We start from the raw sequence: 6,444 nt of genomic DNA on the forward strand, positions 1-6,444 counted from the left end.
TATGCTCATAAAATTTACAGATGACACCAATGGGAGATGTTGCAAGCACTTTGGAGGACAGGATTAGAATTCAAAATGACCTTGATAAATTGGAGACTTGGTCTGAATTCAACAAGATGAAATTCAGTAAAGACAAGTGCAAAGTACTTCACTTAGGAAGCAAAAGTCAAATGCACAACTATAAAATGTGAATAACTGGCTAGACGGTGGTATTGCTGAACAGGATCCGGGGGTTCTAGTGAATCACAAATTGAATATGAATTAACAATGTGATGCCGTTGCAAAAAAGGCTAATGTCATTCTGGGTGTATTAACAGAAGTGTTGTGTGTAAAACAAGGGAGGTAATTGTCCACTCCACTCAGCCCTGGTGAGTACTCCCCATTTATACTGCCTGCTCATCCAAATCATGAGGCTATCAGAAAACTTCAGAGAGAAAAGAGATCTTATATTCATAGCAGACATTTAGATCTATGCGCTAATATAATGCTCTAGAAAGGGTTAATGATCTCTGAATTCATTGCTAGTGTGATAATTAAAACACCTACTTCTATCTTGATTGAGTAAAGGTGCCGGAACACAGACCAAGCAGTAAATAGTTGCAAATAATTTTCTGTCTAGGACCTGTGTTTAATTATATTAATCTGTTTTTTTTTCTGAGAGCAGACAAAGATCTACCCAGCAATGAACTGAAGACAGGATACAGGAGATATTTTGATCTCTCCTACAGTAGAATATCCTTTCTATGTTTTAAATACATTTTGTTAGAAAATCCCAGTGGGCGCTTTGATTCTTCAGTACACAATGCTATATCTATTTAAAAGAGAGAGAGGGAGGGAGCGAGCAAGCTTAGGGATGGTGTGACCATGATCTTAAAAGTAGTCCTTTCAACTCATGCAGGGAACATTAAGCATTTTATATGAGAGGACAAGACTTACCAGATCATGTAGCTGCTATGGTGACAGGCACCTAGAGAACAGAATAAGAAATATATTGACAAGTCTATATATTTCAGATTAACTGTCTTCAAAATTCCATTTGCTTTAAATCACCCAATGAGCCAAAGTCATGACGTAATGAGAAGAGAGGAGAACTTACTGCAACCTATCTCTAGTCAGTGTGGGTTTTTTGTCCCCGACTAGTGGCTTGGCCACGTATTGAGTCAGCTTCTGCCTCTAAGCCGATTTATCTATTTAGCTCAAGCAGTGGAGACATAGGTATTTAAATCCAGAGTTCACTATTACAGTCCTTTCAAATGACCCAGCCAGAGGCATTGTCACGTTCACACAGTGTCTCTGGTTTTGATTTAATTCTATTTCCCCCGGTAATATACTGTTATAAAAACATGTTTAATTATGACAAGACACAACCTATGCACAGTACTGTACATTTCCTATATTGGTTGATGGTATTATTATTACTGTTATGTATTGGGTTACATAATTTGCAGCTCTATTAAAGAGGCATGTACTGTATATGGATTTTGGGAGAGTGGGGAATGAACACTCAGAATGCTAATAAAGTAAACTACTCATTCAAAAATCAATTATTTCAGTTACTCCATAAAGGATGTAGTTAGCAGTTACCATTTTCTCTCTTTCTCCCTAGTATCTGTTAAAGATAAATTTAAGAAATAGATGGTTAAAAGGAAGGGTGAGAAAGCTGGAGGCAAATTGGAACTGCACAAGGATTAATATAGGTGGGTTGTAATTTTGTGTTTAAAGACAACAAAGGCCAAGGACAGTTGATTTGTGGAGCCAATGAATGACATGATGCATAAATGTTGGTCAAATCTAATGTACTTATGTGGTTTTTTTGAATTTCTTAAATTTTTTGCATGAGATCTATTGCTAGGATATGAAAGTAAGTTTTAAAGTGTCTTGTACAGCTATATGAAAATATCACATGGTGATTTTTCAGGTGTGCTCAGTACTGGCTTAACTCTGCTCCCACTGAAGCCCAATGAGAATTTAATATTCTTGTGGTAATGCCCAGGAGTCCCAGTCATAGACCAAGTCCCCGTTGTGCTAGGTGCTGTACAAATACAGAACAAAATGACTGTCCTGTTGACCAGCCGGCACAGAGTTAGGCCAATACAGGCCTACTGAAAATCCTACAATTGGGACCCTACATTTTATGATATAAACTGATGTCAATCTGCATTTTGTAACTAAATTAGGGCTGTCAATTAATTGCAGTTAACACCTGCAATTAATGCAAAACAAATTAATGCTTTTTTAATTAGCATTAATCGCACACGAGTGTGCTGTACTTGGGGGGCACCACTGCATGGCTCCAAGACAGGGATTCCATTGCTGCTCCTGCCTCCACCCATGGAGCAGCCCCTGGCCAAGCTGCTTTGGACTGGGAGCCTCCTGTCTGCTGCACAGAGCGGAGGCGGGGCTAGGGAGGGCTGATATTGGGGTGAACCCCTTCCACCACCCATGTAGCCGGTCTTTGCTGAGCCACACCCCTTCCACCCAAGGTCCTGCCCCCCACACTCTGGAGCCCCGAAAGCCCCCTCTCACCCTGTAAAAGGAGAAGCCCTGACTCTGAGGAGCCCTGCGACTGGCGGAGCCCTGGCCCGCCCACCCCAGCCACATCGGGCTGAGCCACCACGGCTGGCCCCCCTGATCCCCTCCCCACCAAGCGCCAGGCCAACCCGCTGGCCCCCCACTCCTGATGGTCTCCTTCCCAAGTGCAGGCGTGGCTCTACCAATTTTGCCACCCCAAGCAGTCGCCACTGAATTGCTTGGGCGGAGCTGCCGCCCAAAAGCTGCCGTGGCGGGAAGAGCAGCGGAGCTGCCGCCAAATTGCTGCCGTGGGACATGGGCTGCTGCCCCATTCTAAATGCTGCCCCAAGCACCTGCTTGGAAAGCTGGCGCCTGGAGCCGGCCCTGCCCAAGCGCCAGGCCAAGCAGCCGCCCTTCCCACCCCTAACGCAACCACCTCCTCCCCTCGCCAGCATTGGGCCGGCCCTGAGCACCTGGCCGAGCTGCCGGCCTCCCCCAGCGCAAGCTCCTCCCGTCCCTGAATGCCCCATCTCCCCTGCCGAGCTACCAGCCCCAGCACCCGGCTGAGCCTCCTCAGTCCACCAGCTGCTGGCCCTCTGCGTCCCTCCTCACTCCCCTGTCCCGAGAAGGAGGGACGCAGCAAGCAGTGGGGACCTGGGGGTGGAGTGGAGGAGGCAGTAGGGGTCTCAGGGAAGGGCTGGGGCCACCGCAGCCCAGGTCCAATTATACCCGCCGCCCATGGTGGGGTCCCTGGCCAAGCTGCTCAGGACCAGGAGCCTCTGGTCACTCTCACACACTCCCCCAACACACACACACTCTATCTCTCTCACACATATGCGCACTCTGTCTGTCTGTCTCTCTCTCTCTCTCGCACACACTCCCCCAACATACTCTCACACACTTCCTACCTAACATCCACAAATATTTAAATAAATTGTATTCTATTATTGTTTAACAGTGTGATTAAAACTGTGATTAGTCGCAACTTTTTTTAATCTCATGATTAATTTTTGTAATAATTTGACAGCCCTAAACTAAATCAAGGGTTTTTAATCTGTCACACTAGAGGGCAATGTCTTTAAATGTAATCCAGAAAAATGCTAGTTCACTGTTATTTTGAATGTGTTGGTAATGCAGAAAGAGCTCACTAAACTCTACTGAACGTGAGGCTATTAAATTCAGCTCGGCACAACTGTATTATTTCTGCTCAGTACACAAACCGAATATTATACAGTGATAAATTAGCTATCAGAATATTAACCTGCACTTTCATATTTACAGACTGGTAGCCCAAAAAGCTTAGTGTTATATTTTTAGAAAAACTACACAATATGTTACCATTGTGTGCAGAAATAATGTCAATGTTAAAAAGACCAAATCCTCATGCTTCAGGCAAGTAGAGCTCTGCACACGCATCTACTCTAACTGTCTGCTCTGAAATCTCGTGATGTTTTGATTAACCTAGCATAAGGTGGTTTGCAGAGTTAATAACAATAATAAGCCTATAGACTACCAGTGGCAATTTAAATAAGCTGGAGTGTGTGATTTGATACTTCGAAGTCTAAAAAACATAGTTTCTGACCCCCTAAGCCTTATATGCCAGATTTACACCAAAACTGTTCTGATTGGCACATTCCCATGGCATCCTGGCTTCACAGATTAAAGCTGCCACTCCCCTGGAGGAACAGATATGAAGGTCAGTGGTGAGAGTACTACTTGCCCTTGAGGAGAGGCAAATGTCCATATTGGGGCAGCTGTCCCATTTTGTACAGAGGGTAAAAAACTCCTTTTGGAGGAAGGATGATCCAGTGTAGGGGTTAGGGGCCTTGGGAAACTCCCTTTCAATTCTTGCTCTGTGTGACTCTGGGCAAATCATTTAGTCTCTCAGTGCCTCATCTGTAAATTGGGGATAACAGAACTTATCCCTCACAACACCCCCTTTGAGGTAGATAAATGTATTCAAGATTATGAGGTGCTTGATGGTACATTGAAGGGTCCATAGAGATAATATAGATAAGAATATACTCCCATGGGACCATGCGGGGTTAACTGTGTCCAGTAAGTCTGGGTCAGAATTTATTTTTAAAAAACCTGCCAAAGAAGGGATAAAAGAATTGATATTAATAACTCTTTTGTTACCAATTATGCCATGTCACATTGCTGTACTCAGATACACTATGGGTGAGGTTCTGAGCCCTGCTCTGGCCACTTTACAGCAGGGAGAATTCTCTCAGAGCAGGAACGGAGGTAGACAGACACAGGCTCTTTTCTAAGGACTCCCTGAGAAGCCTTTGCATAAGAGAGTCTCAGGGAAGAATAAACATGGGGAAATAGTTTTACTTTGTGTAATGACAACAAAGTAAAACTAATTTCCCCATGTTTATTCTTCCTCCTACTGTTCCTCACACGTTCTTGTCAACTGCTGGAAATGGCCCACCTTGATTATCACTACAAAAGGTTTTTTTTCTCTCCTGCTGGTAATAGCTCACCTTAACTGACACTCTCCTTATAGTGTGCATAGTAACACCCATTGTTTCATGTTCTCTGTGTCTATAAAATTGTCCTACTGTATTTTTCACTGCATGCATCCGATGAAGTAGGCTGTAGCCCATGAAAGCTTATGCTCAAATAAATTTGTTAGTCTCTTAGGTGCCATAAGTATTCCTGTTCTTTTTTCTCTAGATAGAGGCACCATTCACTTATTTTCCTATGTGTAGGGCTGGTTGGAAAATGCTGAGTATTTTCCATTAAAATGTTGAAGAAAATGAAGAGAAAATTGTATTTTTAAAAAATTTCCATACACCGAAATGTATTGAAATGAAAACTTTTCAATATTTGTTGTTTTTTTTAATAATAATTCAATGTCCATTTTGATCCAAATTGAAATGAGAAATTTTTGAACAATATGGAAATCAATTGTGAAAACTTCTGTACTGTTCCAATAAGCTGTCTATTCACAGATAAAGCTTTTCATTGAAAAACATTTTGACCAGCTCTACTCTTAGGAATTTTTGATTTTTATCTTTTTCTAAAATCAGAAAATGCCACAGAGTATTCCAGAATGATCCCCACTGGACATGTGAGCTATTGGCAAATCCTTTAAAACTGGCAAAGATCTGCATTTCAAAGCTTATAATGTTCTTTTTCTAAGCTTTGTGCTCAACTATGCCAAATTCTCATAGCCAAAGTAAAGGTCATGGAAGGTCCCAAATGCAGTGGAACCAGTATAATTCCGCTGCATTATGTGGGTGGATAGGATATGTAGATCCTCCAGAAGAGGTCTGTACTCCCTGAATACTGTTTGTCTCTGTGTCAACAGTGTGCCCTTGTTGCCAAGAAGGCCAATGGCATTTTGGGCTGTATAAGTAGGGGCATTGCCAGCAGATCGAGGGATGTGATCATTCCCCTCTATTCGACACTGGTGAGGCCTCATCTGGAGTACTGTGTCCAGTTTTGGGCCCCACATTACAAGAAGGATGTGGAAAAATTGGAAAGAGTCCAGCGGAGGGCAACAAAAATGATTAGGGGACTGGAACACATGAGTTATGAGGAGAGGCTGAGGGAACTGGGGATGTTTAGTCTGCGGAAGAGAAGAATGAGGGGGGATTTGATAGCTGCTTTCAACTACCTGAAAGGGGGTTCCAAAGAGGATGGCTCTAGACTGTTCTCAGTGGTAGCAGATGACAGAACAAGGAGTAATGGTCTCAAGTTGCAGTGGGGGAGATTTAGGTTGGATATTAGGAAAAACTTTTTCATTAGGGGGGTGGTGAGAAACACTGGAATGCGTTACCTAGGGAGGTGGTGGAATCTCCTTCCTTAGAAGTTTTTAAGGTCAGGCTTGACAAAGCCCTGGCTGGGATGATTTAATTGGGGATCGGTCCTGCTTTGAGCCGGGTTGGACTAGATGACCTCCTGAGGTCCCTTCCAACCCTG

Source organism: Lepidochelys kempii, chromosome 6, assembly GCF_965140265.1.
Source record: "Lepidochelys kempii isolate rLepKem1 chromosome 6, rLepKem1.hap2, whole genome shotgun sequence".
Classification (NCBI taxonomy): Eukaryota; Metazoa; Chordata; order Testudines; family Cheloniidae; genus Lepidochelys; species Lepidochelys kempii.